The sequence below is a fragment of the Onychostruthus taczanowskii genome, unplaced genomic scaffold (genome assembly GCF_017590055.1).
Source record: "Onychostruthus taczanowskii isolate IOZ18803 unplaced genomic scaffold, ASM1759005v1 scaffold21, whole genome shotgun sequence".
NCBI classification, from domain to species: Eukaryota; Metazoa; Chordata; class Aves; order Passeriformes; family Passeridae; genus Onychostruthus; species Onychostruthus taczanowskii.
Genome location: NW_024499351.1, coordinates 5,591,904 through 5,606,074, shown reverse-complemented (window position 1 = coordinate 5,606,074; position 14,171 = coordinate 5,591,904). Strand labels below are relative to the sequence as shown.

The 14,171-nt window shown below is 43.7% G+C and overlaps 1 protein-coding gene across 1 annotated transcript in view; it reads right to left on the bottom strand.

Annotated features, from left to right (window-relative positions):
* AGPAT4 (1-acylglycerol-3-phosphate O-acyltransferase 4) overlaps nt 1-13,581 on the bottom strand; it is a 73,506-nt gene extending 59,925 nt beyond the window's left edge. Inside the window, exon 1 of the mRNA XM_041404478.1 lies at nt 13,491-13,581. The gene's annotated coding sequence lies outside the window, so the exon portion shown is untranslated. The remainder of the gene's footprint in view (nt 1-13,490) is intronic.
* Nucleotides 13,582-14,171: the final 590 nt, after the last annotated feature.

The following is a 14,171-nucleotide window of genomic DNA, read 5'->3' as shown; positions in this document are numbered from 1 at the left end:
CTTCTTCCCCTCTCATACTCAAATAACAGTCGATTTTGGCAAGAGAATAAAAACTTGGCTATGCACAATACATACACAATTTGTTCAATTATTCCTTGACACTGATTCTGTCAGTTATAATCCATAAACCCAGAAATGAAACATCAATAACAGTATTAACCCATGACCCAGAAGTGTTTCCAGAAAGGAATCAATTCTCAGGTTACTTATGAAATGTTTGTATAATTTTGGAAAAGCCCAGTCCAACCTTAGCAATTAAGCATTCAGAGGAAATTCCTCTGCAAAGTATTCTGACCTATCAAATATTGCACTTACCTCCCCCCACCATCACTACCACCACTGCTAGAATGAACACACCTCACAGTAAACACAAGCCCTGTATTCTGAACACAGTCAGACAGGAGGTGCTCCTGCCATCCTGTTCCACTCCTCCACTGTTCCCCCTCTGAGGCATGGAAGAGTTTTCCCAGGGAGGAAGCTCTGAGACAGTATTTCTGAATGTGCCAGTCGCATGCAGTAACAAAACAGCAGCTGTCAGCAGCCTAGGGAATTAACTGATGAAAAAGATCATTATGCCTATCCTTTTAGTTTATATGAGACCCCATTATGTGAGGCACTGAGTCTAGATCAGTGACCTGAAACATTTCTTTTACTGCCCTTTGCTGACTCTGCTCACCACAGCAAAGTGCACACACAAGAATTGCTGCAGAACCTTCGGAAGTTATTTAGCCAGTTTTTCAACCACAAGGAAGATGAAGAAAAATTTAAGAAAGATAATCTGTATTGCTGCATCATTTATATAAAGAGTTTATGGCAGTCCCAAGCCTATTATTAGCAGACAAAATGTGCCCTTTTGTTCCCTTTATCTTGCTGTACTATTCAGCACCACAGCTGACACCAGCTGTAGCTCAGAATGACAGAACAGGCCTCTATTCATTGTAGTAACCACTGTCATGATACTCGCAAAAAGCTTTTCCAGCTTTAACAAACCTTTCTATTAAAGATATGATTCTTAGGGTGGCAGACAATTTACTAGCTTGGGCTTTGACCAAAGGCTTTGTTTTTGAAGGCTAAGCAGAATGAGAAATGTTGTCTAGTAGGAACCACTGTTGCGTTTCTTCTCCAGTCAGTCCAGCGAACACTCAGAAGACAAAGCCAAACAATTAAAAAGGCAACAACTTTCTTTGAAATAGTCAGAACAGAAGCAACCAGCTACCTGCAAGTGGATGGTTTCACAGACTCTACAGTGTGCAAAACCCTGATGACTGGGTTTATCCTTCTGTCTTTGGCTAAAAATGATGAGAAAGTTTTTTTGTGCTAGTCTGCCTGTTTAATTCTATCCCACAGAATCACTCTAAGGTAATTCCCAGAGATCAGTAAGCCAGCAGATAAAACATAAAAACAGCAGCCACAAATAAAGACCAGAGAGCACTGCTTACTTAGTGAAAACTTGAAAACTCACTATTTGATATAATCAACATAAATCTACTGTAGAAAGCAGATAACAGATAGACTTAGTAACAAAAATAATTAGTCTTTTTGTCCACCAATTAATCCAGTAATTTGTTACCTTTTCATTATAACAGATGCCAAACTTTATCAAAATGTTACATTTATGTGAATAATTTACTTCCTGCTGTGTCTTTAAAATAAAACTTCACAGAAATAAAATAAACAAATATGAGATAACCCTGATAAAACATAATTATTGTCTTGCAATTTTATTAAGCCACAATGGAATGTCTGAAAGTAATTAACTCCTCACTTTCCTACTTCAGCCATCAAACTTAAATTCGGTAAAGCTTCAGAGAGCTGTTTTAAGGCATACTAAACCTACTTAAGCAGTACCATCCAAAGGCATCTAACCTAACTTGGTTGCAAAAGGAACAAGAAATGAGAGACACTGCTTAAATTCTTTTTTTTCCCAAAAAGTGGGAACTACACAGAGAAATTTTCTCTTTTGACTACCTATAAAGTATGCAACCTAAACATTGCATATGGAACGGTAGCTACGTTTCTGTTTCTCAGACATAAGCTCCTAAGATTTTTTTTTTACTGTTTTCATTACCCAAACTCTAAGAATGCAATTTATTCTTGGTACAAGTAACAAAAAGAATCAGTTCTGATCTTATGAATGAGGTCTAGAAACATCGTTTAAGAGTCCACTGGAACACCTTACACTTTGTCTTTCTAACAGTCCTCCGGGGTAACATCAACATAACACCAGTTTAAGTGATAAAAGAGTCAGGTCTTTAATTCTTAATCCATGATGGTGGCTTAATAAATTAGTGATTTCTTTATAGATAATGACTGAAAATTACAGCAATCTTTTAAAAACAAAAGGGCCAATCAATGCATTTTCTCAGAAGCTATTAAGATCAAAATGCTGCCAAGAAGCTCTCTTCTATCAAACACCCCTTAATTAGGAGAAAATGGCTAGCGAGAGAATCTAACCCAGACAGGGACATTCTTTATAACACTTTTCCTTTGGATACAGGACAGAAGACTCAAACCTCAAACGTCTATTTAGGGACCAAGTCAGCAAGCACCTATTCAGGTGACTAAGAGGTCACATGTTCAAGTTTAAAAGCAAATTACATGACTATTCATTCTAACTCTTCCCTCCAACTTCCATTCTTCACCAAGATCCACTGTGTTTTCTACTTCAACTACTCTCAGCATTTCCTTCATCTTAGACTAACTGACCAGGACATCGTAGAAGTGATATGCCCAGTGAAGAACTCTATGCCAGCAGAGGCTGCTGCCACTGAACAGTCCTATTTCATACTTCCAAGTCAATAAGTGTTTTGAAACAACAACTAGAGATTTCACAAAGAACACAACTGTTTGCACTTTTATAGAATACACACAAATGAAGTAAAGAAGTGTCAACCACTGTGTCCAAACTTCATGTAGCATACAGAGTTATTGGAGTGTGGAAAGCAACATGGTATGTATCTGACAGCATCTAAACTGAGCTGGTATCATCCACTTAGAAAGAGAGGCAAGTCAGCACTCTACCTCTTTTTTTTTCAGTATATATTTCAAGCTCACATGAAAATTTTCACTTTTATCTAGTCTTTGATTCAGTCCTCCAATGCTTTGCTGCAAGTTAAAAACAACCAACTTGTTGATGATGATGCCTATTCTTGCCTTTTGTCATCTAAACATTCTTGGATGGATGAATTACAAAGACTATAATGAAAATATGCTTAGGTCAGATTAAGCAGTTTCAGTAGTGCCTTTTAAATCAGTATCAGTTGCCACCAAAACGCCTGTATGTGCCACTGGCCCAATTGACTACTGTATCTACTTCTGAGCCCCTCACTACATGGACACTGAGGTGCTGGAGCACATCCAGAGAAGAGCAACGGAGCTGGTGAAGGGTCAGGAGCCCAGGTCCTGTGAGGAGCAGCTGTGGGAGCTGGGGGAGTTTAGCCTGGAGAAAAGGAGACTCAGGGGTGACCTCATTGCTCTTTACATCTCCCTAAAGGAGGGTGTAGCCAGGTGGGGCCAGCCTCTTCTTCCAGGCAACCAGAGACAGGACAGGAAGACAGTCTTCATCTGTGTGAGGGGAGGTTCAGGTTGGACATCACGAGGAATTTCTTTACAGAAGGGGTGATTAGCCATTAGAGTGGGCTGCCCAGAGAGGTAGTGGAGTCACTGACCCTAGAGGTAAAGGAAAGACTGGACCTGGCCACTCAGTGCCATGGTCTGGTTGACGTGGTGGTGTTCTGTCACAGACTGGACTCAATCTCTGAGGTCTTTTCCAACCTCACTGATTCTGTGACAAGAGCACAGATAGCAGCACTGCACATACGTCAGAGTGTATTTTAACAGTGCTGCTGTATGTGAAATACATACACAAAAAAAAGCAAGCCCCCGTGCTTTTCTCTTTCTGACAATGAGCACCAAGCTAGCAAAAGTGAGGTTGCAACCGTGTGTGTATTCATCTGCAAGGAGACTGTATCTGTACATGCCACACCAAAAAAAACCCCAAATCTGGAGGAAGAATTATCTATTTGCCTCATACTTAATTAGGGTTTGAATCACTTTCCACCTCCCCCAAAGGCAACGACTAGAGCATTTTTTCACTGCCCTTCTTTGTCATCAGCTGATGATAAATTATATTCAACTTCTCTAAGTAGAATCTGTTTTGACCATGATGGTAACTGGTGAACGACCCTGCTGTCCTTACCTCAATGCACAAACTTTTTTGTCCTATCTTCTTCCCTTGTCCTGCAGAGGAAGGGGAGTGAGGGAACAATTTGATGTAAACAATCAGGCAAGGTCAACCTGACACAATTTCTCCAAGAAGTCCCAAACTTGGGAACAACTTGAGCATATCTTAAGACTTTTCCCCAAAGTTAAGGGAACTTAGGAACGCTTTTAGATTTTTATGAGGAGTCCTGCATTCCAGAGCTGCACATTGTTACAATGGAGAGATCAGTCAGTCTGGCTGTTTCGAAAGCTGAAGAATGCATACCACCATCTACCAGCAAGATTTAGAATTTCAAAATTTATATACTTGCTATAAAACTGACTTACTGTTTATGTTCTAGTGTGCAGAGAGATAATTTGCATAACAGAGTGTCAACTGAGGAAATAAAAGTATTAATCTGGAAGCTTTCAAATGGTTATCACAGCATAATGCTTTCCCCTTCTCCCTTTTAAATTTTCTGCCTGCTGTGATCTAATGTAGGGAAAACAGCTACACAAACTCTGCATGCCTACCAGGACACAAGTTCTCTGCGTACACATACCTTACTTGCAAAATGCATAGCAGAGCTCTTGTTAGACTCAATGTTTATACAGCAAGGTGAGGAGGATGACAGCAGTTCGAGAGAGGCATGCATGGCCTGGGAAGGAGTGGGAAAGATGGGGAGCAACTGCCCGAGTTCTGATGAGAAGCAGCTCAGTCTCGCTCCTTTTTCCAGAAGCATGAAATATTCAGGGAGAAGGGAGATGAACTTCAACATATACCAATACAAAACTCCTTGGAGATGCAACATTTAGAGACTGCAGTGCTTGATGCTGAGAGGAGGTATTTATTTGGAAAGAATAAACCCCTTGAAATTAAGCACTTCTGTTCCAAGCATCTAAAGAGATCCTCAAAAAATACGTGAGGGTGAAGTACATCAGTTATCTTGGGTGCAGAACATGAAGTTCAACAAAAATAGCACTGGAAGGCAAGTTGCTTCTTTCCAAAATGCCAAGTGTTGCTGTTCAACTGTTTCCCACACAGATTTTTGTACTTTAATACGTTCATATATGCACATATAATATATATAAAGCACAATTATCTGCAATTTGCTTGGGAAAAAATAAAGAGCTGCATTAAGATACTCAAGATGTAGATGAGTTTATCAGAGTTCAGTCTGAGTGTTCAGTAGTGGGGACCACTGAGTCCCTCTGTTTCCTTTTTTACTTCATTACTTTAACTGAGTCCATTAACCTAAAAAGTCACTTGCACTGAAAACAAGGGCAGGACATTGTGATGTAAATGTGTGTAAATCACATTTACATCACAAAGGTAAATGTGATTTACATTTTACACACAGAACAGTAAGTAAAATTTAGGGACTAAGCAAGACAGCAGGACTAAACAGCAAAAAAATGAAAAGAAAGCATACTAAGAATCTAAGCAGGATGTGGGCTATGCTGTCACACTAACAAAAGCAACCTGGAGAGTTCCTCAAAAATGACTGAGATGAATAACCACAAAGGGTGTAGGACATGCAACTGTATCACATGCTTACAGACAATTTAATATTTGTTTTCATGGACATCATTAAGTGCTTAATCAAAGGTAACAAGACCCACGCATTACTGTCATGTGGCACTCTATAAAAAATAACCCCACCCACAAAGTCACTTCAGTGACTTATTCTGCAAAAGTACAGGTGGTTTGTTAAATTACCTATTCTCAATGTTTGCAACGTACAAAGCCTTAGCAAATATAAACACACCTACTTATGTCCGTAAGTAGAGATGCTTTTGCATTTATGATACATGAAATTTGGTAAAGAACAGTCATGGACCAACTGGGGCAACTGTTCATTTGTAGTACAGGGATCAGAGTCAGAGTAGTTAGGGCACTGATCCTCAATGCACAGCCTAAGAAAAATCTCTCAAGAGTGAGATCCACATCATCACTCCTTATACAGGAAATTAACGCATTAAAAACTACAGAGGCAGCAGGGCAGTACAGCAGGATGTTGCCACCTGCACTGTAATACTTACCCAGCATCAAGGGCACACTGATCACCTCTACAATGGGCATTTCAGGAACAGATCCAACACAACAGTAGCTATTGAGCTCTTCGGTGGTTATTATAAAAACATTTCTTTTAAAATAGCCCGAACAAACGGGGGTATGGAAGAAGGCCGACAAAGGATTATTCAGGAGCTGGTACAAAAACAGGGCTGCTTTTTTAAATTGTGCTGGGAGTCCAAATATTCTCTTGATAAGAGATAAGCTTTGGAAAGAAGGCCGCTCCTATGAAGACTCAGAGCTTATGCCATTGATTGCCCTCACCTTGTTTTAAGAACTATAAATTACATTCACAGCAACACAAAGAGTCAGCACAAGGTACAGGAACTGCTTATACAATCTCAATAGACAAAATACTTCCCCTGCATCCAAACCACATTTATGTGTGAGGCAACACAGAAACATGGATCACGTTTACTTCAAAGCTTCAAATATTTAATCTGCCTATTCTTACCCACAATGAGTTGCAAAGTTAGATTACAAAACTATCACCTCCTAACTCCAGTCCTGCAACAGACAAACACACCTCTAACGCATAAGCAGTCGTATCCAGGCAGAAGAGTTTCATATCCTCTCAGCAGATTCAGTAACATGAGCAAGTCCATTTCTCTATGCAAGATCAAATCCTTCATGTGTACAGGATTAGAAAGCAGTTATGGATTTTGTCCATTTTTTGCCTGTACTTATCCATCCCATTTGATAGGAAAAGCTACAGCCATTCAGAAGACACTAGTGAAATAAACATGGGAAGATCCCTGCTTCTGCTCCCCTCTTATCTCCCCTGGTAGAGAACTTGTGAAAGTTACACGGTAAATCCACGGAACAGCCAGCAGCAGAACCACAACCTGCCACTTCCCCAGACTCCAGCTTTCAACACAAAATGCTACTTTTCATACTCCTTTATTTGCCTTCTTGCCCACCCTCACACTTGCCTTGCAACACCTTTTTAAAGGGCACACACAGAGAGCAGAGAGGGAATGGACACATCCCACAAGGACCTTCAGCAGAAGCAGATGATGCAATAGGTATAAATGCTCCTGTACAACCCAGGATGTGTGTGCTGATCTAATGTACTCTGCTTTCCCTTCCTTTCTCCATTCGTCAAGAAATGCAAGTCAAGTATTCAGCAACTTGGACAGTTCTGTACCATAAACTAGGAGTTACAACTTTAGCACCAAGTGGGCAGTATTACATGTGTGGGCACACAAATATATGTCATTCCTATTATTCTTACCCTTTGAAGGAACTAAAGGCATTGACAGATGCTACAAAAACATCAACTGAAAGATAAAAGTCAACAGCACCGGGAAAAGGGTAACTTTTTTCCTCACTTCCATATAAAGACCTCTTTATATTTTCCGATATTGTGATTTACATTTCAGTAATTTTGGGTAACGTCTTTAAGCCTTTTTCTAGGAGTCTAATTCCTAACTTGTTTGGCTCTGTTGCTTTGTTTATTTAAAAAAACCAGAAAGTGCAACTACAGTATAACACAGAATTTGTGGCAGCAAAAATATTAAAAAAAAATCGTGGCAGAGATTGGGCATAAGTCACTGAGCTGAGAAACCCACCACAGTGACAACACTGCTGCTTTCAAGTGCGACTTCCACCACTGAGCTGTGGGCCAGCAACAAATTTTCTATTGTCCCCAAAACCCCAGTATGACAACTTCAAACGTGGTGCCTCCCTCTGCTGTGTGGCCCCTGCTGGAGACAACCACGTTCTCCTGCACGGCAGGTCTCAGCCCTGCTGCCCACGCTGCCACAGAGGCAACAGGCACACGGCACAGACCACATTCCTTGAGCTTCCAAGTCACACAGTACGAGCCAGCAGCACTGACCTTCCCCATGAGGGAATCCAAAAGCTTCCAGTACAAATCACAAGACATTGTTAACCGTGCTGGAAACAAGAAGTGCCATTACCTGATTACAGCACCAAGTGAGCTGCTAGGTTTTTGTATCTTCTGTGACAGGAGACAGTCTCCTTCAGCTAAGCCATTTGCATATTTTTAATTAATATGAAGCAACATTAGTATGCTCTTTGAATACTAAGGAAACATTAAACAGAAAAAGACTCACAAGGCCTTTTTTGAACCTTCAAGTATTGATTTAATTTGTTGGTATTCTATCATATGATGCTGAAGAGGATAAAGCAGCTGAATTTCTCCTTTATGAAAATCACATCCCAAAACTGGAAATGACAATGCAAACAACAGATGTAGCCACACCAAGACAGAGATACACAGGATATTAGTACTTATTAATTAGATATTGTTTAATGATTCCTTCTGTAGAAAATAGTTTAAGTGAAGAACAAAGCTTCCAGATTTATTATTCAAATAAAACAAACTCCTGCCCCAAAGAGCTAAAACGTAATACTTAAAAAAAAAAAATCTTATAGCTGGTATGTGGAGGGCATGGTTCCAAAAAATAAGATACCAGCTTCAGTGATAGGCTCAGATGCACCTACACAGGAAACAACCAGACATCCAGATGCCAGGTAAAAACCCAAATAAACATGGTGACAGCTTTACCCACATATCAGCAGTCCCACTCTATATCTGTTTTCACTCACCTGTGCCTCGTGATATAAGTGTTCAGAACTATTTTGCCACAACACGAACTAGGAATACTTTCAGCCTCCTCATTCTGGCTGACCATCTAGTCCCCTAACAGCCTGATTTAATTTGAGAACTTCAGAGAATATAAGCCTTTATCAGAGGCACCAGTAATAAAGGGAGGTTTCATTTTGGACCCAATTCAAACTCTGCTGAAGCCAGAAGAAATCTCTCAACAAGTTTTAATTGTCTTTGTTACTTAGCAAACGTTATGACTCCAAAACAGCCAAATGTGATGTAACTGATTAATGATCCTGTATTCTCAGCATCTACAGCCAGGGCTAGTCAAAACCACCCTGAACATGCAGCAAGATCATTCAGAGAAAGTGTTTCATCTGACTGCATTTACTTTACTGACAAGTGTGCAGATGTTAGCAGCTCCTAAACATGCAGCTAGGAAGCCAGGAACATTTTAATAAATTTTGCACTCACCTCCCTGGATTTTCTACAGCATCACTGAACAACTGCACGTACCCAGGTCCTTTTAAAATCTTGGCTTTCAGCATTTCTGCTGTTTACTTTAAGTATTTTTAAGATACTTTTACAATGCTTAAATTCAAAATGAAGCTTTTTTCTGTCTCCTTGGGTGAAATGCAATATTTATGCACACACTCACAGGCATGTAAAAAATGTACAGTGAGACAGAATCACAGAATTAACCCCTGACGAATCACCTGCGACTCGAAGGGGGAACCTCATAAATGATTCAAGAGCAATTGCAGTCTACTTGCAGGCAGAATGCTTCAAGACCTTCCAGAAGTGCAAAGCAGTATCTGCAGTAATAGTATTTTGCAAATGCTCAAAAACACGGTAAGAAGCAGCAAACTGCAATGTGTGAAGACACAGATAACATGGAGACAGCGAGAGAAGCAGGACACAGTTTAACTTTCACAAAGTAGCTGTCTCTTGAAATCATGCGCTATTTCCACATATAGACTCCCCCCAAATATGTTTCTTTCCCTCTCTTTAACAGCAGGTGTTGAGGCTTATCCTTTTTCTGACAGGTGAAAAAACCTGCATTATCTGCCAACTGAACCAGCATGGACAAAAACTTTACATCCACCTTGATCCTGCTGGGAAACCGTGACTGAAATTTAACTTTGTTGGTCCAATTAAAAGGAAATCTAGTGCACATCAGAGGTTTTTCAGATGTTAACAGTCCCACATGCAGCTGAAATCAGTGTGCTTGTATTTGCCTGCAACTCCTAACCTTCTGTCAAGTAAATCCTCTCAGTGACCTCTATCTCTGACTCCTTTCCAGCCTAGGACTGGTTAATTACCTTTCCCTGTTCCTGTTATTTATGCTACAGTAGAAACCTCAAGCTGGGTCAGCCCTTTTGCAAGAAGCAGAAAATTATTTCAGTGTAAAGCTCTTTGTGGCAGAATATAACGTAGACAGAAGAGCAGAAAGTCAAAACAGTGGCCTTAGAAGTGAAAAGACTAAGTTCAAGTTGAAGAACAGACCATTAGCAGGACCATAACCCAGCACCTCCTGGTGGGCTCACTACAGTTGCTACACTGCTCTGCTCGGTTCCTAACACACAGCTTATGTGCCTTTTCAGCACATCCATTGCAGCTATCATATTTTTCTTACATTGTCAAAGAGGGGTCTTTGCAGCATCTTCATCCTTGCCACAACACACAGTTACTTTCATTCATTTCCATTTCATCCTTCTCTGACCTTACCTTGGACCCCACCTCCTTTCTAGTTCGAGGCACTGGAGGAAGGCAGGGGAAAAGCATGAAAACGAAGTGAGTCAGCAGTTTCTGAGCAGCACACAAGCATTAGTCAGAGCTGATCAGGGTACTCACGACAGACAGATGTGAATGAGCCCAAGACCACCAAACAACAGACTGGTGAGCAAACTTTCCCAAACACCCCAAAATGAATCACTGGGCAAGGTCACCCCACAGATAAAGCACTTCAGGGAAAAAACACATTCTCATCTGCCATATACCAGTGCTGAAAGGCAACAAAGCACACAGGGTACTGTTCTGCCACATTTCTACTTCCCTTACAAAATGCCCACTGCATTCAGTACAGCTGAATCAAACACACCTGATGAGACAGTTGCCTTGACTGGTATAATGTTCTCCCTAATAAGCAATGCCCACAGTTGCAAAAGCTTTTCCTGAGTAAAGTACAAGCACAGTGCCTTACTATGCACTGTTGCACTCCTGCTCCCTTCTCAGGACACACTGACAGCAGTACTAGTGATGATATTAGTTAGGGAAGTGGTGCTCCACATCATTCAGTGGAAATTGGATTTCTTAAATTTAAGACCAAATTACTAATACAGGGTCTAAGAGCGACAAGCACCCATTTGCAACACAAGAATAGTACCTTGCTACTCTCAGCACAGCTGTGTTTATACCTCTGCAAAAAGAGATTTGAAGGGATATTTTTCCAAGTCTTCACCTTCTAGCAATAAAATCAAGGGTACACAACAGAAAAAACAATCCACTCCTTTCATCAGGGCAGAGTACAGCTGTAAGATTCTCATCCATCATCTGCAAGAGACCCCTTCTCCTACAGAACTCCTGTCTGCTATGGTACAGTAAGTCCATTAAACTGTGAGTGATGTACAACCATCACTCCAGGAGAGTACACCTCACTGACAGAGATGAACATTGCTCCAGCGCCTCTGCATTTGTGCTGGACAAAACAAGACTTACTGTAAAAACAACCTCCAAACGAAAATGACACCGACTGAGTTTCAAGAAACACAGTTCATTACTGTACTCTGGGCACAGCATTCTCTGTTCTGTAACTCTGAGCAAGTGCTAACCTCTCTGTACAACTTCTCCACTCCCAAAACACGTTACTTCCACCTTGTTGAGAGGCACTTACTAAAATCTGTTAAAGTGCTGGCCAACAACACAACTAAACTTAAGAGCAACCTTTATCCGTAAGCAGCTTGCAATATGTTCTCTCTCTTCTCTGCAGGCTTCCCAATATATTTTTCCACATGAAACCTGGCCCTGTCATCCATAAAACACAGTTAAAGTTTCATTTTTCGATACAGCTTATTCAGGCATTGTTAATGCAAAACATTAACAGGGAAGAGGAAAGCTACACATAACAAATTTCTAAAGCGAATAAATATGTGTTTCAATCCATAGTGTTTGGAAAACCACAGCATTGTATCAGATACAAGCAACTAGAGAAAGAAAATGATAGCAAACATTTAGAGCACGTAAACTATCCTGATCCATGCAGTCAGTCTTTACACAGAAGCAGTCCAGGCATATATAAACAGACCTCTGCATGTCTACACCAATCTTACCCTTCACATGAGAAGTTAGAGGAAAAAAAAAGGCTGCAAATTTCAGCTTAAGTTGTTTCACAACAGTTTCTCTACTCCAGCAGTTTTTAATTCTTTTGCTACTCACTCTAGTGTGAAGTCATTATCAGTACAAGCTGAGGCTACAATCGCCTGGTTTAACTTCCTGGGCCGGAGGCATCATTGTTTTTAAGTATATGCTTGGGTTTTTTTTTTTGTTTGAGAGTTTCTGGCATCCTTCTACCTTGTTGTAAAGCATTTTCAGTTTTCATGTAGCAGCAAGGTTGCTCTCTCCCACATAAGCACCTGCATAAGGTACATCATCCTCAGATGTCTGCACAGGGACTTAAAACACGACTTTTAGAAATGTGTAACAAAGATAAGGACCAGAAGTCTCGGTGTGACATTGTTGAAACAGACTCTTTCGTGGCTTGTCTTTTCAGCCATTCGAGTGAGTGCTCACTTGTTGAAATAAACGCTAAAAAGCATTACTTGTTATTTAAATAATGTTCACCACATGGTATCAGCCGACACACCTTAATTCAGTTCGCGGCCATTATTTAATTCGGCTTAAACATCTTTATGAACAGACGCCGATAGGTGTAAGACAGAGCTCCTACAACACGTGAGCACGTCACCCGGGAGGCAGTCTGCCCCTCTCCCCGCCTCAGCTCACGGACTCCGGGGTACGGCGGACGGAGCAGCCGCCGCCGCCGCCGCCACCACCGACCCGCGCCCGAGCCCGCCCGCTCCGGACCCCGCCGGGGCACGGCGCGCCCGCTGGCTGCGGAGCGGCGCCTTCGGGGCACCCGCCCGTTCCCGGGGCAACCGCACGGCCCGCCCCATCCCCGGCCACCGCCAGCCGCGCCGAGCGGCCAGCACCGAAGAGAAAGTGGAAGGGGCGGCACGCCCGCCCGGCGCGGCAGAGCGGGGCTCGCCGGGGCTGGGCCGCCGTAGCTCCGCCGTTTCCACGGAAACCCCGGCGCGGGCAGAGCTCGCCACACAAAGGGGGCCCGCAGGCGGCAGGAAAATTCTCGGCGGCCGCGGGAGAAACGGCGCGGGTCCGGGCGGCGGAGGAGACCCAGCCGGCGGCGAATAAATTCAGGGAACTTGTACGCGCAGCCCACCGCCCGCCTCTCCCGCACGCCCCGACGCCGGTCCCTCGCCTCGCCGCCACAGCGCGCCGGGGGGCGGCAGCGCCAGGGAGGGGCTGGCTCAGGGCTGGTTTGCCCGCCCGGGGCAGCGCGCCGGGCGGAGAAGGGAGGGCGGCCCCGCACCTGCGGGACGCGGAGGGCGCCAGGGGCAGAGCACGTACCTGGCGCCGGCGGGCCTGGGCACGCGTGCCACACTGGGGCGACAGGAGCGGGCGGCGGCCGAGCCGCACCGGCTGCCACTACTTTGCACGCGGCGGGAGCGGGCGGGCGGGCGGCTCGGGCGGGGCCGCCAGGCTCCACCCGCCGGGCGGCTCCACTCCGGGAACAGGGCCCCCTTCGCCTTCCCTTCCCGCCGTCAGCATGTCACTTCCTCCGGGGGGGGTGGGAAGGGGACCCCTCCCCGCACCGGCCTCGCCCGCCCTTCGGGGCGCCGCCGGAGCGGAGAAGGAGAGCTCCCGGTGCCGCGCGGCGGCTGAGGAAGGGCCGCGGACTCCGGGGAGGGAAGGGGGGCCGGGGAAGCAGCGGCCCGGGGGAAGGGGCGCGGCGTTCCGCCTGTCCCCTCAGCGTCGTCGGCGCTGATCGGGGCTGACTGCTCGTCATCCCTCACCGGGGCAAACGCGGGGTGATGCTCACCTGTGACTAAATGACCCTTCAAGTAGAAACCGGGCAACAAAAAGGAACTCCACAGCCTGGATGCTGTGTAAAAAGATAAATGCTGTGGCAGCCATCCAAGCAACGAGTACCCTGACACACAGTATTCACTCTATGTGACAGCGCAAACATTTGCTGCCAGGCTCTGATTGCGGCGTGTGGAGCAGCTGCCATGAATAGGGAACAGCAGG